The following is a 25,542-nucleotide window of genomic DNA, read 5'->3' on the forward strand; positions in this document are numbered from 1 at the left end:
CTACACAGGTGGAGAAGGTAGTCAAGAAGGCATACGGCATGCTTGCCTTCATTGGCCGGGGCATTGAGTATAAGAATTGGCAAGTCATGTTGCAGCTGTATAGAACCTTAGTTAGGCCACACTTGGAGTATAGTGTTCAATTCTGGTCGCCACACTACCAGAAGGATGTGGAGGCTTTAGAGAGGGTGCAGAAGAGATTTACCAGTATGTTGCCTGGTATGGAGGGCATAAGCTATGAGGAGCGATTGAATAAACTCGGTTTGTTCTCACTGGAACGAAGGAGGTTGAGGGGCGACCTGATAGAGGTATACAAAATTATGAGGGGCATAGACAGAGTGGATAGTCAGAGGCTTTTCCCCAGGGTAGAGGGGTCAATTACTAGGGGGCATAGGTTTAAGGTGAGAGGGGCAAAGTTTAGAGTAGATGTACGAGGCAAGTTTTTTACGCAGAGGGTAGTGGGTGCCTGGAACTCACTACCGGAGGAGGTAGTGGAGGCAGGGACGATAGGGACATTTAAGGGGCATCTTGACAAATATATGAATAGGATGGGAATAGAAGGATACGGACCCAGGAAGTGTAGAAGATTGTAGTTTAGTCGGGCAGTATGGTCGGCACGGGCTTGGAGGGCCGAAGGGCCTGTTCCTGTGCTGTACATTTCTTTGTTCTTTGTTCTTTGTTTGTTAATCTTTCTTTGTCTTTGCTCTTCTGGAATCTTGTACTATTTGAGATGTCTACTAGATACAATGAAACTGGCATTGATTTGGTATTTAGATTGATGGTTGATAAAACAACCTTTTTTTTTTTTGGTCTGCTGTAAACTTTGAAAAATCATCTAAATGCTGCCCTTCAGAAACTATTTGGTGCCAAACTATTTGGTGCCAAAGCAGTATCAAAATAATTAATCCTCCTGGTGCTGGGAACAAAGGCATTGTGACTGTATCAGTTTGTAGCAGTCTTGCCTTTGATTCAGATGCTCACATGTTTCAACCTCAACTCAGATTTGGATGTATAGTCTAGGCTAGACTCTTGCAGCCATGAAGGAGTACTGCAGTGAATGGGGGCCATATTTTGAATGAGCTGCTCAGTTGAATCACGTCTGCTTGTTCAAATGGATTTTTAAGGCTTATAATGAGGCAAAAGTACTTTTGAAGGGGGGGGGGGATTGTAGGTTATCCTTCATCTGGATATATCACAGTGGTTAGCACTGTTGCTTCACAGGGTCCCAGGTTCGATTCCCGGCTTGGGTCACTGTCTGTGCGGAGTCTGCACGTTCTTCCTGTGTCTGCGTGGGTTTCATCCGGTTTCCTCTCTCAAGTCCCAAAAGACGTGCTGTTAGGTAATTTGGACATTCTGAATTCTCCCTCCGTGTACCCGAACAGGCGCCGGAATGTGGCGACTAGGGGCTTTTCACAGTAACTTCATTGCAGTGTTAATGTAAGTCTACTAGTGACAATAAAGATTCTTATTATTATTATCTTGTTTTCTGTTGAGCTGGATAGTGGAAGTTACTGTTGAATTCACGATAAATAGAACACACTGACGATAGAAATTATGAACAAGGTTTATTTCAATACAATTCTAATACTGCACCTCGACTCCCCCAAAATCTCCTCCCCCAATCAGCACCTAGGCAGGGTTTTTTATACAGCTAGGGCTCTCCTTGTACAGGGGAAACCCTACCCCATTAAAGGGGAAATTCCGCATCCCCTAAAGGGAAAATTCATATTCCAGGGAGATCTTGGGAAATCGTATTATCCTGATCCCTGGACCTCCATTGGGGTTACAACAGTTAGAAAGCTCAATGCAAACAATATTGAATGTTCTTCAATAATGTTCATGTTTAGGGGATTTGCCCCAATGAGATTAAGTTGCACAGTCAGTAATTATATATAGTCTGTGGAAGAAATTGTTCTGGCGAAACAAATGCCTGCACATAAAATCATTAGAATGTTACAGCGGAGAAATGAGTCTTTTCAGCCCCTCATGCTTGAATGCTAACCAGTTAATTCCATTCCCATGCCATTCCTTACAATCCTACTTAACAGGGAGATAACGTCTGGGTAACTGAAGGGAGAAAAACATTAATTGTGTTTCTCGCTTGACAGATGCTGCCAGACATGGGTTTTTCCAGCATTTTCTGCCTTTGTTATTTTAAGTAGTTCTTATTTCATATTTTCTGATCATCTCATGAAAAATATGATGCAGCTCCATATGAATATGGAGATCTTTTGGAGATTATACATTTTTTTTTAAAAAGTTATGCTTTCAATTTTTAAAATTGGCCGTTGGAATAACCGTGATTGGCAAAGATTAAAATCCATTTAAAAATAGGCAACTGGTTGAAATAAGCTCACATCATTCAATATGAAACATGGTTAAAATTAACATTTCTGATCACAGCGAATCTTTTAAGACCAGCACAGTCTGCTTTATTTAATTCTAAATTCTAAAGTTCTCAAGGTAACTGTAATTTGCATCACATTTCCTCAAAATTTACCAAGGGATAGTAACATAAGAACTAGAAGCAGGAGTGGGCCATCAGGCCATTCGAGCCTGCTCCACCATTCAATGAGATCATGGCTGATCTTTTGTGGGCTCAGCTCCACTTTCCCGCCCGAACACCATAACCCTTTATTCTTCAAAAAACTGTCTCTTTATCTTGAAAAATGAAGGAGCCTCAGCTGCTTCACTGGACAGGGAATTCCATAGATTCACAACCCTTTGGGTGAAGAAGTTCCTCCTAAACTCAGTCCTAAATCTACTTCCCCTTATTTTGAGGCTATGCCCCCTTGTTCTGCTTTCACCCACCAGTGGTAACAACCTTCCCGCATCTATCCTATCTATTTACTTCATAATTTTATATGTTTCTATAAGATTCTCCGCATCCTTCTAAATTCCAATGAGTGCAGTCCCAGTCTACTCAACCTCTCCTCTTAATCCAACCCCCTCAACTCTGGGATTAACCTAGTGAATCTCTTCTGCACACCCTCCAGTGCCAGTACGTCCTTTCCCAGGTAAGGAGAAACTGAATACAATACTCCAGGTGTGGCCTCACAAACACCTTGTACAGTTGCAGCATAACCTCCCTAGTCTTAAATTCCATCCCTCTAGCAATGAAGGACAACTCCATTCACTGCCTTAACCACCTGTTGCACCTGTAAACCAACTTTTTGCGACTCATCACTAGCACACCCAGGTCCCTCTGCACAGCAGCATGTTTTAATATTTTATCATTTAAATAATAATCCCTTTTGCTGTTATTCCTACCAAAATGGATAACCTCACATTTGTCAACATTGTATTACATCTGCCAGACGTTAGCCCATCCACTTAAACTATCCAAATCCCTCTGCAGACTTCCAGTATCCTCTGCACTTTTTGCTTCAGCACTCATCTTAGTGTGGTCTGCAAACTTGGACACATTGCACTTGGTCCCCAACTCCAAATCATCTATGTAAATTGTGAACAATTGTGGGCCCAACACTGATCCCTGAGGGACACCACTAGCTACTGATTGCCAACCAGAGAAACACTGATTAACCCCCCCTCTTTGCTTTCTATTAATTAATCAATCCTCTATCCATGCTACTACATTACCCTTAACACCATGCAACCTTTTGTGTGGCACCTTGTCAAAAGCTTTCTGGAAATCCAGATATACCAAACAATTCCACTAAATTAGTTAGGCACAACCTGCCCTTTATGAACCCATGCTGCGTCTGTCCAATGGGACAATTTCCATTCAGAGGCCTTGCTATTTCTTCCGTGATGATAGATTCCAGCATCGTCCCTACTATTGAAGTTAAGCTAACTGGCCTATAATTACCCGCTTTCTGCCTACCTCCTTTTTTATACAGTGGTGTCACGTTTGCTATTTTCCAATCCGTCAGGACCACACCAGAGTCTAGTGAATTTTGGTAAATTATCACGAATGCATTTGCAATTTCCCTAGCCATCTCTTTTAGTACCCTGAGATGCATTCCATCGGGGCCAGGAGACTTGTCTACCTTTCACCCCATTAGCTTCTCCATCACTACCTCCTTGGTAATAACAATCGTCTCAAGGTCCCCTTTGACAAAGGGTCATCTGGACTCGAAACATTAGCTCTTTTCTCTCCCTACAGATGCTTTCAGACCTGCTGAGATTTTCCAGCATTTTCTCTTTAGTCGCAAGGTCCTTACCTGTCATAGCCTCATTTCCATCAGTCATTGGCATGTTATTTGTGTCTTCCACTGTGAAGACCGACCCAAAAAGCCTGTTCAGTTCCTCAGCCATTGTCTCATCTCCCATTATTAAATCTCCCTTGTCATCCTCTAAATGACCAATATTTATCTTAGCCACTCTTTTTTGTTTTATATATTTGTAGAAACTTTTACAATCTGTTTTTATATTCTAAGCAAGTTTACTCTCCTAATTTATCTTACTCTTCTTTATAGCTTTTTTAGTAGCTTTCTGTTGCCCCCTAAAGATTTCCCAATCCCCTAGTCTCCCACTAATCTTTGCCAATTTGTCTGCTTTTTCCTTCCATTTGATACTCCCTTATTTCCTTGGATATCCGCGGCCGATTTTCCCTCTTTCTACCGTCCTTCCTTTTTGTTGGTATAAACTTTTGCTGAGCACTGAAAAATCGCTTGGAAGGTTCTCCACTGTTCTTCAACTGTTTCACCATAAATTCTTGCTCCCAGTCTACCTTAGCCAGCTCTTCTCTCATCCCGTTGTAATCTCCTTTGTTGAAGCACAAAACACTTGATTTTACCTTCTCACCCTCCGTCTGTATTTTAAATTCCACCATATTGTGATTGCTCCTTCCGAGAGGATCCCTAACTATGAGATCATTAATCAATCCTGTCTCATTACACAGGACCAGATCTAGGACCGCTTGTTCGCTCGTAGGTTCCATTACATACTGTTCTAGGAAATTATTGCGGATACATTCTATAAACTCCTCCTCAAGGCTGCCTTGACTGATCCTGGTTAAACCACTCGACATATAAATTTAAATCCCCCATGATAACTGGTCTACCATTTCTATATGCATCAGTTATTTCTTTGCTTATTGCCCGCCCCACCATAATGTTACTATTTGGTGGCCTGTAGACTACTATCAGTGACTTTTTTTTTTTTTTTTTTGCCTTACTATTCCTGATTTCCACCCAAATGGATTCAACCTTATCCTCCATAGCACCGATGTCACCCCTCACTACTGCCCGGATATGAAGTGTCTGCATCTTGCTTTATAGACCTGCCAATCAATTTTGTGTTCTCCCCATGACAGGCTGTCACCTGATTGGATCCGAGAGTCTTAACAAGCTCCCATATAGGGGCGGCACGGTGATGCAGTCGTTAAGACTGCTGCCTCATGGCGCCGAGGACCCGGGTTTGATCCCGGCCCTGGACCACTGTCCGTGTGGAGTTTGCACATTCTCCCCGTGTCTGCATGCGTCTCAGCCCACAACCCAAAGATGTGCAGGGTAGGTGGATTGGCCACGCTTAATTGCCCCTTAATTGGGGAAAAAAAGAAATAGGTACTCTAAATTTATTTACTTTTTTAAATAAGATCCCATATGCTTGGCTGACAGCTCTGAAAAGAAATGAATGAAACAACTTTTGTTACAATAATTAAAGGAGTGACAAGTTAGATTATTATGACTTGGGTTATTTTTGTACAGGTACTTTTAGATCAAAACAATTAACATTATGATATGGGAGTTTAATTTTCTATTTTTTTCATGCATCTATTATATACATTTCCCTCCCGGTCCTAGATTTTTTTGTACATGTTTTTAATCCTCATTCTGTAGCTGACTGTTCAGTAGTGCAAGAACCTGCTTGGACTTGACTGTAGTGGCCTCTCTCTTTTTGGGTCGGTCGTGCCGAAAGATTCAGGGTTCAAGCCCACCTCCAGGAATTGGGCACAAAATTTAAGGTTAAATTAGCACTTAAAAATTGCTGAAGAAATGCTGCACTACCAGAGGTGCTGGCTTTCTGATAAGATGTTAAACCAAGGCCTCAAGCAGGTGAGTTGTTCTGATGTACTGGCCAATATTCCTCCCCTCATCTGTTTTTTTATGATATTGGTTTTTTATGATATTGGTTATGTTGTTATACATTGATGTTTGTGTATTCTTGCTGTGCACAGATTGGCTGCTGCATTTCCTACATTACGACAATGGCTGTTCTTCAAAAATACTTCATTGGCTGTAAAATGCTTCTGACACATCAGTGTCATAGTTATTGGGTGCAGTTTTATGACCACACTACATCCGAAAAGCAGCGCACCACGGCACAGCACAGCCAATAGAAGCCGGGAAACTCCGCTACTGGGATCTACCCGGCTCACACCGCCTCACGAGATCTAATGCAATTGCACGAGACGTCACTTTTTAGCAAATCTGCAAATGAAAGCGAGACCGCGAGTCTCAATTTAATGTGCAGATTCCCGAAGAACCCGAGGCGAGGGATCTCCCTCCTTCATCTCGAAGACCTTGGGCGAGTGCCGTTCAGTACTAGGCTCTACAAACGGGGACCAGATGAGACGGCACTCGTAGGGGTCGCCCTGGGGATCGGAGGCCCCAGGTGCATGCCCTTTGGGTAGGGTGGCAGCATGGCACCCTAGCAATGCCACCTGGGCACCAGCCTGACACTGAAGCTGGCATTTGTTTGCACAGTGTTGATCTGGCCGGGGTGCACTGCTTGGGTGTGGGTGGGGGGGGGGGGGGGGGCAGCATAGTCGCTTCCGATCTCCCGCTACACTGAGGAGTTCCAGTGAGCGGCCGCACAATCCCGCTGAGGCCCTCTATCTAACGTGAATGCCTTTTTATAGCGTTGTGTTTCCCAGCACTGCGAGTTCCATCAAGCATCTATTTACTCCAATCCCGCATTCCAGCACTTGGCCCATAGCCTTGTATGCACAAGTGCTCATCTAAATGCTTCTTAAATGTTGTGAGGGTCCCCCCCCCCCCACCGGCACTTCAGGCAGTGAGTTCCAGATTCCCACCACCTCTGGGTGAAAAAGATTTTCCTCGCGTCCACTCTAAACCTCCTGTCCATTATCTGAAATCTATGCCCCTTGGTTGTTGATCCCTCCGCTGAGGGGAAAAATTCCTTCCTATTCTGGTTGTGAAAGGTGCTATACAAATGCTGTCTACGGTCAACTGGTCCACTGGCATATCTGAAGAATGACCACTCTGCAGAAGCTGGGCACAGGCATTGAACTGCATCGCACTGTGGATTGGTGGCTTCAGGCGAGGAGGGAACCTGCTTTGACGCAGTGATGTGAAAAATGCACCAATTCCAACACCTTTCTGCCCACCACTGAAATTACATGGAGGAGGAGGAGGAGATTATTGGAAATCAGCACGGTCCACCAGAGCGTGCAGACTGTGGAGCCTCTTCATAACCACTCCTACACTGGGTCACCAAATCAAGGTACCAACATACCAATCGTTTCCCCAGAAGGGAAGGGAGAGAAAGTCAAATGGGTGACCATTATTAAGTGGATCCTTACTGAATGGCCCATAGTGACGGAAGGCCAAAGAAGGTCAAGGGGAATAAAATACGTTTTCTAAAGAGTGCAGCTCACCCTTGGCAATCTACACCCATGTTGGAAAACCACTAGAGGGGGTGAGTGAGAATGAAACAAGAGTTCTATGCCTTAATGTAGTTTGTATTTTCATTTAAGGAGAGCTCAAAGAACTCAGTAAAGGTACTGCCATCCATACATTACTCTGACAGTGTGAGGCTCAAATAGCTCAGATGGTGAAGTGAGGAATTGGCTCAAACTGTGCAGTGCAAAGTTTGCTTTTTGAGTTTATGTATTTCTTGTGTCATTGGCTGTTTATTCATTTATTTCACTCCCTCCCTTCTGGAGAACCTTGTGGAGTATTAGAAGGTTTTGATCTCTGTTACGTTGCCCACACTTTCATTATTCCCGCATGAGCCTAGCTGCTGATAGCTGGAAGATTATTCAACTGTGGCAGGAATCACAGCTGAACATGATCCTTCATTCCATGTGCGCACATGTGCATTTTCAGTAGAGCAGGCCTCCTTACCAACATATGTCCACTTTCTATACCTCGGTTGTAGTGCTCTCTGCAGAGATCAGCATGGTCCTGGGATCTGATTCAAGATCTTCCAAATCCATGTGGCTCTGTTTCTCACTGGGCCTTCAGGGAAGCCTGAATAATCGAACAGAATTCACTGTCTGCGTGCAGGTTAATGTCTCGCCAAATGGAATTTGGTTTGAGTAGAACGGGAGTACTCGAATCGGAGCCACTATTGGTGAGCCACTGAATTTGACATATGCATTTTCGACTGGAAAGATTGAGCTGAAGGATCAAGTTAGACAGAGTAGGGAAGATTTGGAAAGAAACATGCACAATAAGAAAAGAGAGAAAAGAAGGATATTCACCTGGTTTTGGTAAATGAGTGATCAGTCAGAATCCCTACTTCAAAAACGATGTTCAAGGAGTTGATTAACAGGAATGAAGTGCTACGTCAATGGAACGAGCTAGGAACGTAAGCTCACCTCATATGAACCCCACCTTTGGTGAACAAGGGATCAGTGCTGAAAGGGAGCTTGGAAAAGTACAGATCACAGATCAGCGACTCTGATAATCTAACCTTCCCTCATCACTGGGCGAGGTGTCATTATAGATCATGCATCTAAAGCTAGGGTGAGTTTTGAACTCCCCGGCCTTCTGGATCGAGGACAGTGGTAATACAACTGAGCTAAGCTGACTTGGGCATTTTCAGGCAGTCCGGTTGTGGAAATAAATGGGAAACTTCATCCTTGGGCCAAAACCTTTTCATAAACGGAGCAGTTTAATCAAAGAACCATCACAGCTTGATTCAGCTGTGTGAATGTGCCAGTAATACTTCAATTAGGGTTAATATAAATGATCGTTATCTGGGAATTGGAAGTGCCCTCTCTTCACAAGGACAGTGTACATGAAGGTCAGTGCCTTGGACCATTGTGAATTCTGCCGTAGTCAGCACTTTGGCCATATCCCACAAGGGGCGATGGTTAATTTTTTTATTTGGCACGCTTGCCAAGAGAACACACTGCCTTATTATTTCCGAGGTATTTTGAATATTTTCCCAAATCTGAACCATTTCAGCCTCACTGTTTATTCAGTGTCTGGACACTAAGGTGGGAAGTTGGCACAAGAGATCTACTGAAAATAAAACAAAAGTTGGACAAGAGACTTTGAATCCGTTAACTATGAAGTCATTTCTCATAACTTACACAGCAGACATGGATGAAAAGGTTCTGGAATTTCTAACCGTTTTCTTCGGCGACTATTTAAACTTATTTTCTTGCCTAGTATATCTGTGATGTTTTGCTTCTGTGGCACTCGAGAGGAATTTGATATATTTTTTTGAATCAATGTATCTCCTAACTAGCCTCAGGCATTTTTCTTTTCAGCCTGTGGGCTAGGGGAAAGGCTGATCTGTGATCTGTACTTTTCCAAGCTCCCTTTCAGCACTGGTCCCTTGCTCACCAAAGGTGTGGTTCATATGAGGTGAGCTTACGTTCCTAGCTCGTTCCATTGACGTAGCACTTCATTCCTGTTCACAAGCTGGCTCCGAGTTTAAACTCAGTCAGTCAGGATGGGTCTATGAGTGCCAGCAATGTGTACTGATGGAAGCCACGTCCCCATACTCGATCACTAACTTAACTAAGATAGCATAAAGTATGCAGTCATGATTTGTACTCAACTAGGAGAGGAACATTGACGTCTGTGTTGGGGTGAGGAGGGGAAGTAGTGTCCAATTTTGGACATTGGGGTTGGGACTTAAACTTGAGCATGAAATGCAGCCCAACAGGTGTTCAGCTCATATTGAATGGGCTGTGGGATGGCCAGCCAGTTGTTAATAATAATAATAATAATAATCGCTTATTGTCACAAGTAGGCTTCAATGAAGTTACTGTGAAAAGCTTCTAGTCGCCACATTCCGTCGCCTGTTCGGGGAGGCTGGTACAGGAATTGAACCCGCGCTGCTGGCCTTGTTCTGCATTACAAGCCAGCTGATTAGCCCACTGTGCTAAACCAGTTTAGATCCATACTGATTTAAGGACCTTTCTTTAATCTGTCATTGGTCGAAACTTCTTCCTAAAACCGGGGAACTGGCGGGAAGTAATGGAAATTTTGATGATTAAGCGACTGCCTGCTGAGGAGAATGTGTGGAGGTAAAAGATTTTTTGTTGTTATAAATTTAGAGTACCCAATTATTAATTTTTTTCCAATCAAGGGGTAATTTAGCGGGCCAATCCACCCAACCTACACATCTTTGGGTTGTGGGGGTGAAACCGACGCAGACACGGGGAGAATGCGCAAACTTCCACACGGACAGTGACCAAGGGCCGGGATTCAAACCCGGGTCCTCAACGCCGTGGACCTAGTGCGAACCACTGCGCCACATGCCGACCTGTGAAGGTAAAAGATGGTGATGCCTGGAGGGCGGGGGGAGAGGAATGGGCACAGTGGTTAGCACTGTTCTTCACAGCGCCAGGGGTCCAGGTTCAATTCCCGGCTTGGTCACTGTCTGTGCGGAGTCTGCATGTTCTCCCCGTGTCTGCGTGGGTTTCCTCTGGCTCCGGTTTCCTCCCACAAGTCCCGAAAGACGTGCTGTTAGGTGATTTGGACATTCTGAATTCTACCTCCGTGTACCCGAATTGGCGCCGGAGTGTGGCGACTAGGGGCTTTTTCACAGTAACTTCATTGTAGTGTTAATGTAAGCCTACTTGTGACAATAATAAAGATTATTATTATTCTTCTTCTACGATGTTTGCTTTGTGTGGTGAGGAGGAGCAGGAGTTACTAAATTTAATTTGCCTGGTCTTCAAGCTGCGTTGCTGAGGCAACTCCTCGCTCCTTATTTCCTTTGCAAGATGACATTGGGATCATCTTGAGGCAACATGACCCCAATTTGCAGACGTTTGAATTTCAGATGAGTGTCTCATGGCCCTGAAAATGAGGCATGTTAAAAGTTGAACAGAAGAGGAAGTAGCTATCTCACCCATTCCATTTTAACCACTACCTGGTAAACGAGGCCTCTATTTAGGCCTCAAAATTGGACAGAATATCCATCTTTTGAGGCAGGAGTTGGGGAAAATGCCCTGATTTGGGCACTCACCTCCGGGTTGGGGGCGGGGGACTGGGGGCTGAGAGGGAGGGGTGACAATGGCTCCAGAGACGTGATCTGCATTGCCTGGTGATGAGCGCAGCTGGCAGTCAGGCCAGCTGACCCAGGGAACACTTGTGGGCCCAATTTAAGGAAGCCGACTTTTCATGACTCGGGGGCCCTCCTCTGAAAGGCACCCAGGAAATCTCTCGCCGTGACGGGAAGGAAGTTGTGAAGGGAAAGTAAGGTAGCCTGGGTGAAGATATCATTGCACTGACATGTGACTACACATTTTCCAATTTAGGCCAGCCGGTTATCTTTACTGCAAGAGGTGGCCCGTGAAGAGCCTTCTATAGGAAATGTTAGATGCTGCAATCTGCCGTATGCAGATGTATAAGGGGTGTCCACAGAGCTGGCATCCACTGTTTGTAAAGATCCACCGCACCCTGCCATCTGGATGCCAATAACTTTGCAGCTGCTACAGGTCACGACACTGCACAGCAAGAAAAATGAGTGTGGCTCCTCAGGTTGGTACCAGGACCCCCCACACAGCCACGTGATCAGCCACGCACCATTTCATCTGTCACATTTTCAACTGTGGGCAGTCAAAAATCGCTCGCTCATATCAGTGACGTTAGCATACCGTTTTTGCAGGCATGTGACTCCCAAGGGGGTATTCCAGCAGGGTCGTTTTAAGTTGCAGGTAACACCTTGACGTTCTGGGGTGCTCACATACACACGAAGAACAAACCGACTCACCCCAACTACGCAAGTGTGTGGCCAGGACCTGTAGTTCTCTCGTTGCAAAGTGAAAATCACAACTTCCTGTTCTCTCCTATCTGTTATAAATGGCCCGGCTGATTTGTAAATGTTGTGTGTGTTGTGCCCTCAATAACGACTCTTAGAGAGTAAACGGTAAAGAAGGCTTCAATAAGCTAAGAACTAGCCTGGTGCCAAGACGGGTGCTAACTGGGTGCCACCCACAAGGCGGCCCCTTATATACGATCCCAGGTAGCCAGAGGCGGAGTCCCCCAGGGTTCCAAGCCCAGTCTTAAAGGGGACATCACCTTACATGATGATAAGGGTACAGTAATACAGTAACCGTTCATCACATTCACCCCCTGTTTTTAAAAAAGGTCCAGCGGGGGTGAAGTGCCATCATAAATCCATTCGTCTCAGCGGCCTGATCGTCCTTATCGACCTCCTCAGCTCTGGCAGTGGTGCGGCAGTCCCAGGCGTCTTAGTTGAGGGTACGTCCGGGAGCATGGTGGTCGGAGCCTTGGTCCGGGTCGGGGCGCAGGGGGAATAGTTGGGGCTGGTGCCAGTGGGGTGTGTAGCGGGGGGGGGGGGGGGGGGCGCTAGGGGGCGCGCGTGGTAGGTGCCCACCAACGGGGAGTGGGGCCAGGAGAGGGGATGTTGTAGTGGGTGCCGGATCCTGCAGGGGAGCAGCGAGGGAGGGGGCGTCTGTAGTGGGGGAACCAGTGGGTGCCAAATCCCGGAGGGAAACCGTACCTTGCCTGCCGTCGGGGTATTCGACGTAGGCGTAACTGGGGTTTGCGTGTAGTAATCGGACCTTCTCGACCAGGGGGTCGGTTTTATGGCTCCTCGTGTGCCTCCGGAGAAGAACAGGTCCTGGAGCCGTCAGCCAAGGTGGAAGCGAGACCCCGGAGGTAGACTTCCTGAGAAAGACAAACAATCGGTTGTGAAGGGTCTCCTTAGTGGCCGTGCAGAGGAGCGACCTAATGGAGTGTAGGGCGTCGGGTAGGACCTCCTGCCAGCGGGTGGTTGGGAGACTTCTCGACCGTAGGGCCAGAAGGACAGCCTGCCAAACTGTCACGTTCTCTCTCTCTCTACACCTGCCCGTTTCCCTGCGGGTTATAACTGGTCGTTTTGTTCGAGGCGATGCCTTTGCTGAGCAGATATTTATACTGTTCATCGCTCATGAACGATGTACCCCTGTCGCTGTGGATATAAGGAGGAAACCGACCAGGGTGAAGATGATGTGCAGTGCCTTTATCACGGTGGCAAAGGTCATGTCGGGGCAGGGGGAGAACTCATCGATAACGGTGAGGAAATAGGCATTGCGGTTGGTGGACGGGAGGGGGCCCTTGAAGTCCACGCTTAGTCGCTCAAAGGGCCCCCGAGGTCTTCACGAGCCGAGCCTTGTCTGGCCGGTAAAAGTGCGGTTTGCACTCCGCACAGATCTGGCAGGCCCTGACCTTGGCCTTGACCTCCTTGGTTGAGTAAGGTAGGTTGCGGGACTTGATAAAGAAGACGAGCCGGGTAACCCCCGGGTGGCAGAGATCATTGTGGATGGCTTGCAGGCGGTCCTCCTGCGCATTGGCGCACGTGCCGCGGGACAGAGCATCTGGCGGCTCGTTGAGCTCCCCTGGACGATACTTGATATCGTACACCTCAAACTTTTATCGTTTTTTATTTTGCCCCGTTGTGCGTAATCGAATATAAAGGCGACCAACCGTTGGTCAGTGACGAGGGTGAACCGCTTACCGGCTAGGTAGTGCCTCCAGCGCCGCACAGCCTCCACAATGGTTTATGCCTCCTTCTCGACTGCAGAGTGCCGAATCTCGGAGGCGGTGAGGGTTCGGGAGAAGAACGCTACTGGTCTGCCTGTCTGGTTGAGGGTAGCAGCCAGGGCGATGTCTGACGCATCGCTCTCTACCCGGAAGGGGATATTTTCGTCCACCGCGCGTATAGCGGCCTTGGTGATATCGGCCTTGATGCGGTTGAAGGCCAATCGAGCCTCCGCCGACGGGGGAAATATCATGGTCTTAATGAGTGGACGGGCTTTGTCTGCATATTTGGGGACCCACTGGGCATAATAGGAGAAGAGCCCCAAGCACCATTTGAGGGCCTTGAGGCTGCGGGGAAGGGGGAGTTCCTTTAGGGGGAGCATGGGGTCAGGGTCGAGACCTAGGACCCCGTTTTCCACGACATAGCCGAGGATGGCTAGCCGTGTTGTGTGGAAAACGCATTTTTCCTTGTTATAGGTCAGGTTGAGGGCTCGGGCGGTCTGGAGGAACTTTTCGAGGTTTGCGTCATGGTCCTGCTGGTCATGGCCGTAGATGGTGACATTGTCCAAGTACGTGTATGTAGCCCACAAACCGTACTGGTCCACCATTTGGTCCATCGCCCTTTGGAAGACGGAGACCCCATTTGTGATACCGAAGGGGACCCTGAGGAAGTGGAAGAGCTGGCCGGCTGCTTCGAAGGCAGTATAGGGGCGGTCTTTCGGTCGGATGGGGAGCTGGTGGTAGGCGGATTTGAGATCGACCGTGAAAAATATTCGGTATTGGGCGATATGATTTACCATTTCTGCTATGCGAGGAAGGAGGTACGCATTGAGCTGCGTGAAGCGGTTTATGGTCTGGCTATAATCCACGACCATCCGTTTATTTTCCCCGGACCAGACTACCACCACTTGTGCTGTCCAGGGGCTGTTGCTAGCCTCGATGGCCCCCTCTCCCAGTAAACACCGGACCTCTGACTTGATAAAAGTCATGTCTTGGGCACTGTACCGCCAGCACCTGGTGGCGTCGGGCTTACAGTCGGGAGTGAGGTTCGCGAATAGAGAGGGGGGTGCGACTTTCAGTGTCACAAAGCTGCATACCGTGAGGGGGGGCAAGGGTCCGCCGAACTTCAGTGTCAGGCTTCGGTGGCTGCACTGGAAATCCAGTCCGAGCAGTAGGGGGGAGCAGAGGTGGGGGAAGGATATAAAGTTTGAAATGGGTATATTCGGCGCCCTGGATCGAGAGATCCGCGATACAGTACCCCTTGATTTGTACCGAGTGGGACCCGGATGCGAGGGCTATGGTTTGGGACAATGGATGGGTGCGCAAGGAGCAGCGCCTTACCGTTTCTGGATGAATAAAGCTCTCCGTGCTCCCGGAGTCGAAGAGGTATGAAGTATCGCGCCCGTTGACTTGGACCTTCATCATCGAGTTCTGCAGATGTTTTGGCTGAGTTTGGTCGAGGGTGATCGCTCCCAATTGCTGGTAGTCCGAGTCCTCAGCCGAGTCAGACTCTTAAAACGGCCGCCGCCGTCGGTCGCTCATGTCGGGTCGAGGAGATGGCCGCCGACAAGATGGGCACTCCCATGATTCGCACGAGGCGGATGAAGCGTAAGAAGAGGGCGTGTCGGGTCGATGCGCAGCCGCATTGCGAGGCCTGCAGGCCTGTGAGCCTGATTTTTGGGCCTGCTGTTCTTTGTTCTTCTGGCCCCTGGGCCTGGCCAGGCAGACCCTCGCAAAATGCCGCTTCTTCTCGCAGTCGCTGCAGATAACGCAGCTGGCTGGGCAGCGTGTGTGTGGATGCTGGCCCTGCCTGCAGAAGTAGCACGGTGTGCCCCCAGTCTGAGTGGGTCGCTGCGTGGCGCAGGCTGAGTCTGAGGCAGTCCGAGGGAGGCTCGCAGAGTCCGCGGGGTAGGTACCCAAATTATGTCGGGCCACCTCCAGCGAAGAGGCGACCGTTACCGTGTCCTGGAGGTCCTTTGCCCCATTTTTGAGTAGCCGCTGCCAGATGTAGGTCGAGCGGATGCTGGACACTAACGCGTCTCTGATGTGCAGGTTCATATGGGTTTCCCGTGTCACATCCTGATGGTCACAGTCCCTGGCAAGCGCGGTGAGTTTTTCAACAAATTCGTCGAGCGATTCCACCGAGTGCTGCAGGCATGTAGAGAGCAGGTGCCTGGCATGTACCTCGTTGATGCGTTTGACGAACCGCTTGCGGAGTAACTCGACCGCCTCTTCATAGGTAGTCGCTTTTTCGAGCGTGGCAGAAATTCTGTGACTCACCCGGGCATGGAGTAGGCGCAGTTTGCATGGCCCCAGGATGGGAGTCTCTGAGGAGTCCAGGTAGGCCTCGAAACATCGGAGCCAGTATTTAAAATTTTATTTTGCCTCCGGTGTCCGTGCTTCCAGGTTGAGCTTCTCTGGTTTTAGGCCTGCGTCCATCCTGATGTAGTTTAGCTTATTAAATTGTTGTACCCTCAATAACGACACTTAGAATTTCAGCGGGAGCGGAGTGCAGAGGCCTGTCGGGAGATGAGTATTAGCTTTAAAAACACTTACCTTGCAGGAGCAGCCCTTGGAATTTCGGCGGGAGGTGAGTATTAGCTTTAAAAACACTTAACTTGCAGGAGCAGCCCTTAAAATTTCGGAAGTTCGACCCGTGGACTTCTGGGAAGGTTCCCCCCCCCCCCAACCAATAAATTCTGGTGGAGAGGAAACCCGAGACACTACATGTGTAATGGCTCCCACCCGCCCTCCTCCTCTAACCTAATAAAAAGACCCATTGGTGTGAGGTAAGTGCCATATTATATTATTATTTTTTTATTTATTAACCAGATCTTGGTTGGAAGTTAGAGGGATGGCAGGAAAGGGAGTGCAATGTTCCTCCTGCAGGATGTTTGAGGTGAGGGATGTCGTTAGTGTCCCTGCTGATTTTACCTGCAGGAAGTGCTGCCATCTCCAGCTCCTCCAAGACCGAGTTAGGGAACCGGAGCTGGAGTTGGATGAACTTCGGATCATTCGGGAGGCAGAGGGGTCATAGATAGCAGCTTCAGGGAATTAGTTACACCAAAGATTGGAGATAGATGGGTAACTGTAAGAGGGACTGGGAAGAAGCAGTCAGTGCAGGGATCCCCTGCGGTCATTCCCCTGAGTAACAGGTATACCGCTTTGGATACTTGTGGGGGGGGGGGGACTTACCAGGGGTAAGGCATGGGGTAGGGGCCTCTGGCACGGAGTCTGTCCCTGTTGCTCAGAAGGGAAGGGGGGAGAGGAGCAGAGCATGAGTAATTGGGGACTCGATAGTCAGGGGCACAGATAGGAGATTTTGTGTGTGCGAGAGAGACTCACGTTTGGTATGTTGCCTCCCAGGTGCAAGGGTACGTGATGTCTCGGATTGTGTTTTCCGGGTCCTTAAGGGGAGGGGGAGCAGCCCCAAGTTGTGGTCCACATTGGCACTAACGACATAGGTAGGAAAGGGGACAAGGATGTCAGGCAGGCTTTCAGGGAGCTAGGATGGAAGCTCAGAACGAGAACAAACAGAGTTGTTATCTCTGGGTTGTTGCCCGTGCCACATGATAATGAGATGAGGAATAGGGAGAGAGAGCAATTAAACACGTGGCTACAGGGATGGTGCAGGCAGGAGGGATTCAGATTTCTGGATAACTGGGGCTCTTTCTGGGGAAGTTGGGACCTCTACAGACAGGATGGTCTACATCTGAACCCGAGGGGCACAAATATCCTGGGGGGGAGATTTGTTAGTGCTCTTTGGGGGGGTTTAAACTAATGCAGCAGGGGCATGGGAACCTGGATTGTAGTTTTAGGGTAAGGGAGAATGAGAGTATAGAGGTCAGGAGCACAGATTTGACGTCGCAGGAGGGGGCCAGTGTTCAGGTAGGTGGTTTGAAGTGTGTCTACTTCAATGCCAGGAGTATACGAAATAAGGTAGGGGAACTGGCAGAATGGGTTGGTACCTGGGACTTCGATGTTGTGGCCATTTCGGAGACATGGATAGAGCAGGGACAGGAATGGTTGTTGCAGGTTCCGGGGTTTAGGTGTTTTAGTAAGCTCAGAGAAGGAGGCAAAAGAGGGGGAGGTGTGGTGCTGCTAGTCAAGAACAGTATTACGGTGGCGGAGAGAATGCTAGATGAGGACTCTCCTTCCGAGGTAGTATGGGCTGAGGTTGGAAACAGGAAAGGAGAGGTCACCCTGTTGGGAGTTTTCTATAGGCCTCCAAATAGTTCTAGGGATGTAGAGGAAAGGATGGTGAAGATGATTCTGGATAAGAGCAAAAGTAACAGGATAGTTATTATGGGAGACTTTTAACTTTCCAAATATTGACTGGAAAAGATATAGTTCGAGTACATTAGATGGGTCGTTTTTTGTACAATGTGTACAGGAGGGTTTCCTGACACAATATGTTGACAGGCCAACAAGAGGCGAGGCCACATTGGATTTGGTTTTGGGTAATGAACCAGGCCAGGTGTTAGATTTGGAGGTAGGTGAGCACTTTGGGGACAGTGACCACAATTCGGTGACGTTTACGTTAGTGATGGAAAGGGATAAGTATACCCCGCAGGGCAAGAGTTATAGCTGGGGGAAGGGCAATTATGATGCCATTAGACATGACTTGGGAGGGGTAAGTTGGAGAAGTAGGCTGCAAGTGTTGGGCACACTGGATATGTGGAGCTTGTTCAAGGATCAGCTACTGCGTGTTCTTGATAAGTATGTACCGGTCAGGCAGGGAGGAAGGCGTAGAGAGAGGGAACCGTGGTTTACCAAAGAAGAGGAATCTCTTGTTAAGAGGAAGAAGGAGGCCTATGTGAAGATGAGGTGTGAAGTTTCAGTTGGGGCGCTTGATAGTTACAAGGTAGCGAGGAAGGATCTAAAGAGAGAGCTAAGACGAGCAAGGAGGGGACATGAGAAGTATTTGGCAGGTAGGATCAAGGAAAACCCAAAAGCCTTCTATAGGTATGTCAGGAATAAAAGAATGACGAGGGTAAGAGTAGGGCCAGTCAAGAACAGGGATGGGAAGTTGTGTGTGGAGTCTGAAGAGATAGGCGAGATACTAAATGAATATTTTTCGTCAGTATTCTCTCAGGAAAAAGAGAATGTTGTGGAGGAGAATGCTGAGATCCAGGCTATTAGAATAGATGGCATTGAGGTACGTAGGGAAGAGGTGTTGGCAATTCTGGACAGGCTGAAAATAGATAAGTCCCCGGGGCCTGATGGGACTTATCCTAGGATCCTCTGGGAAGCCAGGGAAGAGATTGCTGAGCCTTTGGCTTTGATTTTTATGTCATCATTGGCTACAGGAATAGTGCCAGAGGACTGGAGGATAGCAAATGTGGTTCCTTTGTTCAAGAAGGGGAGTAGAGACAACCCCGGCAACTATAGACTGGTGAGCCTCACGTCTGTTGTGGGTAGTCTTGGAGGGGATTATAAGAGACGAGATTTATAATCATCTAGATAGGAATAATATGATTAGGGATAGTCAGCATGGCTTTGTGAAGGGTAGGTCGTGCCTCACAAACCTTATCGAGTTCTTTGAGAAGGTGACTGAACAGGTAGACGAGGGTAGAGCAGTTGATGTGGTGTATATGGATTTCAGTAAAGCGTTTGATAAGGTTCCCCACGGTAGGCTATTGTAGAAAATACGGAGGCTGGGGATTGAGGGTGATTTAGAGATGTGGATCAGAAATTGGTTAGCTGAAAGAAGACAGAGGGTGGTGGTTGATGGGAAATGTTCAGAATGGAGTTCAGTTACAAGTGGCGTACCACAAGGATCTGTTCTGGGGCCGTTGCTGTTTGTCATTTTTATAAATGACCTAGAGGAGGGCGCAGAAGGGTGGGTGAGTAAATTTGCAGATGACACTAAAGTCGGTGGTGTTGTCGACAGTGTGGAAGGATGTAGCAGGTTACAGAGGGATATAGATCAGCTGCAGAGCTGGGCTGGGAGGTGGCAAATGGAGTTTAATGTAGAGAAGTGTGAGGTGATTCACTTTGGAAGGAATAACAGGAATGCGGAATATTTGGCTAATGGTAAAGTTCTTAAAAGTGTGGATGAGCAGAGGGAACTAGGTGTCCATGTACATAGATCCCTGAAAGTTGCCACCCAGGTTGATAGGGTTGTGAATAAGGCCTATGGAGTGTTGGCCTTTATTGGTAGAGGGATTGAGTTCCGGAGTCATGAGGTCATGTTGCAGCTGTACAAAACTCTGGTACGGCCGCATTTGGAGTATTGCGTACAGTTCTGGTCACCTCATTATAGGAAGAACGTGGAAGCTTTGGAACGGGTGCAGAGGAGATTTACCAGGATGTTGCCTGGTGTGGAGGGAAAATCTTATGAGGAAAGGCTGATGGACTTGAGGTTGTTTTCGTTAGAGAGAAGAAGGTTAAGAGGAGACTTAATAGAGGCATACAAAATGATCAGGGGGTTAGATAGGGTGGACAGTGAGAGCTTTCTCCCGTGGATGGAAATGGCTAGCACGAGGGGACATAGCCTTAAACTGAGGGGTAATAGATATAGGACAGAGGTCAGAGGTAGGTTCTTTACGCAAAGGGTGGTGAGGCCGTGGAATGCCCTACCTGCAACAGTAGTGAACTCGCCAACATTGAGGGCATTTAAAAGTTTATTGGATAAGCACATAGATGATAATGGCATAGTGTAGGTTAGATGGCTTTTGTTTTTTGACTTCCCATGTCGGTGCAACATTGTGGGCCGAAGGGCCTGTACTGCGCTGTATCGTTCTATGTTAGAGAGTAAACGGTAAAGAAGGCTTTAATAAGCTAAGAACTAGCCTGGTGCCGAGACGGGTGCTAACTGGGTGCTGCCATCAAGATAGGAATATATACGACTCCCAGGTGGGCGGAGACGGAGGCGGAGTCCCCCAGGGTTCCAAGCCCGGTCTTAAAGGGGACATCACCTTACATGATAAGGGTACAGTAATACAGTAACCGTTCATCACAGTGTGCTTTATACCCTGCCCCCTTTCACATCCACTAATATTGGAAAAGCTGAAGACAGGGTGGAAGGACTCCGGTACTGGGAGATCCTGCCATTTTGAACCCTCCACAGATTTATCCCTAATTCTGTGAAAATCCAGCCCATTGTGGCCCTGGCTCACCAATAGACCCTACTGCACCAGTGTGATGATTATCATCTCCCACACTATCCTTGTTAATTAATGCTGCATCCGGAAAGGTTTGTGGGGAAAGCCCTCAGCCACTCTGACTGGCTTTTTGTCTTGGTGTTTGCAAGATCTTACACATACTAAAACATTTTTTTGACAACAGTTCCTGTCTGTGAGTCACTTATTGGTGTTACCGGTGCTGTACGATTGCAGTCTTTTTTGCTTTTGCTGTTCTTTTCTGTCTTGCCTTGACCTGCAGGTGTCTCTTTATCCAATTGATTATCAGTTTTGTTAAAAGTTGAGCCTGCCTCCCAAGACAGGCACAGGAAGCTAATATTAGAACATTACAGCGCAGTACAGGCCCTTCGGCCCTCGATGTTGCGCCGACCTGTGAAACCAATCTAAAGCCCATCTACACTCTTCCATTATCATCCATAGACCATTTAAATGTCCTTAATATTGGCGAGTCCACTACTGTTGCAGACAGGGCATTCCCTATCTAATCCTCTGATCATCTTTTATGCCTCTATTAAGTCACCTCTTAACCTCCTTCTCTCTAACGAAAACAGCCTCAAGTCCCTCAGCCTTTCCTCAGAAGATCTTCCCTCCAGAATAATAAAAAGCTCCAGGGAGGAAAGATGAAAAAAAAACTAAAATAAATACTGCAACATAAATATGAAAAGAAAACATTAATTGAGCTCTGCCATACTGAAAATGGATTGTGTGACAATGGGAGCTGTATTTCATTATTAGATTTGTCCTACTGGGCACGATTTAATGGAAACTTTCTAAGTGTGATTTTGGGCGTAATTGGCAGGGTGTTTCTCGACGGCTGTGTTGGCGAGATCACATCGTCTTTAACGATTGTTCATGTCAGAGAAAATGATACTTCCCTCCCACTGACCACACATCCATTGTCTCACAGGTTCTCCATCTGATGGGGCCGGACAATCTGAAGTCTCTTCTTCGCCCCCCCCTCCCCATTGCCACCCAAGAGACCACCTTGAGCTCAGAGGAGACCACCATTGAAGAATCACCAGTTATAATAAGAATAATCTTTATTATTGTCACAAGCAGGCTTCCATTAACACTGCAATGAAATTGCCGTGAAAATTCCCTATTTGCCACATTCCGACACCTGTTCGGGTAAACCTGGGGAGGCACTTTCCCCGTGTCGGTGTGGGTCTCACCCCCAAACACAAAAAGGTGTGCAGGGTAGGCGAATTGGCCAGGCTAAATTGTCCCTTCATTGAGGAAGAAAAAAGGATTGGGTACTCTAAATTTATAAAAAATAAACATTTTTATAAAAAAGCTGGGGAGGCAGAAAACCTCCAAAGATTTCCCCGCCCCTGAAAATGTGAAAAAGGAGGAGAATAAATATATATATTTTTTAAATAAAAATTTTCCCGCCCCCTTCGTAAATTTTGCTGGACAATTTTCGGTGGATCCCCAGCATGGCCTTGAGCTTTCACCTCAAGCTTCTTGGATATCACGGAAGTTGGAACATTGGAGCAAGGGGCAGACTACAGAACAGGCAATGAGAGCTCAGGGTCGAGTTACTCCCCCTCAAACCCAGGGTTTTCTTTCAGCTGCTCTTCAAATTCCTTGAGGGCCATCACACAGCCGTTATGGGATGGGTTCACCCAATCGCTGGAGGTCTGCAATGGACTTGTCTTCCAGCTCTGCATCGCGAGCAATACCCTCGAGCCTTTGCAATCTTCCCCACCTTCCAGCAGTGCAGAGACACACACCTCATTAGTGGACAGGCTTGTGGACAGGCGCCTGGGTGCAATCTGGTGAGCACCACACAGTTTCTGATGCACATCAGGTGGAGGCAGGAACACCCAAGGGATTCAGCTGTCAGAGGGCAGCACGGTAGCATTGTGGTTAGCACAATTGCTTCACAGCTCCAGGGTCCCAGGTTCGATTCCCGGCTTGGGTCACTGTCTGTGCGGAGTCTGCACGTTCTCCCCGTGTGTGCGTGGGTTTCCTCCGGGTGCTCCGGTTTCCTCCCACAGTCCAAAGATGTGCGGGTTAGGTGGATTGGCCATGCTAAATTGGCCTTAGTGTCCAAAATTGCCCTTAGCGTTGGGTGGGGTAACTGGGGTAGGTGGGGTTACTGGGTTGTGGGGATAGGGTGGAGGTGTGGGCTTGGGTAGGGTGCTCTTTCTAAGAGCCAGTGCAGACTCGATGGGCCGAATGGCCTCCTTCTGCACTGTAAATTCTATGAATCCCGGCTGAGCCCCAGTCAGATGCTGTGCCTCTGGACAAGGCTATCCTAGGTCTGATGCAGATGATAGGACACAGCCGTGAGATTCAGGAGGGGATGTCAGCAACATTCCAGTGAGAGCATAACTGATTGGAGAAGTCCCAAAGGCTATGGGCACTGGAGGTGGTGCCAACAATGCGTGGCACCGAGGCCAACGCAGCTAGTGTGGCAACCACAGTGAAAAACCTGGAACACGATGTCAGCGTATTAAGTGGTGGTGCCCAAGACATGACTCAGTCTGCGGTGACCATGGCTGAGGGCTTTGACACATGTCCCACTTGCTGAGGGAATGGACATAGTCAGGGAGGAGGAGGAAGCACTGGACGCCAACCCGGGACCTGCCATCAAGGAGACCACGTGGGCTCCATTTCTTCCGAATCCGCCCCCCCCCCCCTCCTGACTCTGGCCAAGGGCAACAGGCAGATCAGGTAGGCACAGCGATGCCAGTTACACTGGTAAATCAGCCGGGGCCCCATGGCTCCAGGCCCTCCAGAGGACGTCTGCCAAGAGCATCAAAGATCACAGGGTGTGGAAAGCAGCAAGCTGCCTCCATCTCTGGACACACCTAAATATAGCAGTAGACCACGAAAGATCAAGGAGAGGATCATTGAATGGGCACTGGGTGAGGGGGGTGGGCACATATCTGTAGCTAGGGGGGAATGGAAATGTCAAATGTTTCAATTAAAACTGGTCATACCTGATACATGTGAAACCTTTGTCACGTTAATCCTCACAGCGGGCCTGCCTGCACTCCCACCTCTTGTTGCCCTCTGCTTCCCAAGGCCCCCCCCCCCCCCCCCCCCCCCGCTGGGCACAATGGTCCAAGATCAAACGGCCCGATGCAGACTCCGTTCAGAGGATGGGTGTGAGCGTGATGTCAGCAGAAAGACAGGAGTCACACTTTGGCATAAACTGAGGTGTAGCAGAGCTTACCTCACAGCAAGTGATCATCACTCTCTTGCCTTGTACAGTGACCCACTGACAGTGCTGACACAGGCCCATCTCCCCGGAGTGATGTTACACAGACCCTTGGGCGGTGGAACAGGGTAGTCAGAGAAGTGGGGCGTCATTCTCCGACCCCCCGCCGGGTCGGAGAATGGCCGTTGGCCGCCGTGAATCCCGCCCCCGCCGAAGTCTCCGCTCCCGGAGATTGGGCGGGGGCGGGAATCCGGCCGCGCCGGTTGGCGGGACCCCCCGCTGGATTCTCTGGCCCGGATGGGCCGAAGTCCCGCCCAGGAATTGCCTGTCCCGCCGACGTAAATCAAACCTGGTATTTACCGGCGGGACCAGGCAGCGTGGGCGGGCTCCGGGGTCCTGGGGGGGGGGTGCGGGGCGATCTGACCCCGGGGGGTGCCCCCACGGTGGCCTGGCCCACGATCGGGGCCCACCGATCCGCGGGCGGGCCTGTGCCGTGGGGGCACTCTTTCCCTTCCGCCTCTGCCACGGTCTCCACCATGGCGGAGGCGGAAGTGACTCTCCCCACTGCGCATGCGCGGGAAACTGACAGCGACCGCTGACACTCCCGCGCATGCGCTGGGAAACTGACAGCGGCCGCTGACACTCCCGCGCATGCGCCGCATTTCCGCGCCAGCTGGCGGGGCAACAAACGCCATTTCCGCCAGCTGGCGAGGCGGAAATCCCTCCGGCGTCGGCCTAGCCCCTCAATGTTGGGGCTAGGCCGCCAAAGATGCGGAGACTTCCGCACCTTTTTGCCGGCGCGATGCCCGTCTGATTTGCGCCGGCTTTGGCGCCAGTCGGCGGGCATCCCGCCGTTGGGGGAGAATTTTGCCCGTGGTGTGGGAGGAAAGAGGGAATGCCGGGGAGTGGGGAAGGATGTATTGGGAGGAGAAGGGTTGAGCTGATGGACATAGTCTCGTCCTGTGAGACTTCGTGCCTCACTGGTCATCCGGACATGCTGGACCCTTGCCGCCGGCTGTCCTCCATCCTCCAGCTCCTCCTGCAGGTCCTCCGCAGATTTGTCCTGCATCCCCTCCTGGTCCGACGCCTCCTCTGCATGTCCCTCCTCGTCTTCCTCCTCCAGCATGTTGCCCCACTGCTGCACAAAGTTGTGGAGAGCACAGCAGACCTTTGGTGGGGTGTACTGCAGTGCACCACCAGTCCAGGCACCGGAACACATTTTGAACAGTCCGATGCACTGCTCAATAACGGAGCACGGGTGGCAACAAGGGTGTTGTTATATCGGGTCTTAGCCTCAGTCTCCGGCCTCCACACTGGTGTCATCAGCCAGGACCTCAGCGGGTGCATCTTATCCCCAAAGAGCCAAACCTTCAACCTGAGGTGGTCCTCAAAGACACAGGGGAGTGTCCCAGGAGGTAGCTGTCACGCATGCTCCCTGGATAGCGAGCATACATGTGCATGGTCCAGACGGAGGCTGTGGTCATACACAGGTTGAACATTCAGGGAGTGGAACCCTTTCCTGTGAATGTAGAGCATTCCTTGATGCCCCAGTGCACACAAGGCATCATGC

The sequence above is a fragment of the Scyliorhinus torazame genome, chromosome 12 (assembly GCF_047496885.1).
Source record: "Scyliorhinus torazame isolate Kashiwa2021f chromosome 12, sScyTor2.1, whole genome shotgun sequence".
NCBI classification, from domain to species: Eukaryota; Metazoa; Chordata; class Chondrichthyes; order Carcharhiniformes; family Scyliorhinidae; genus Scyliorhinus; species Scyliorhinus torazame.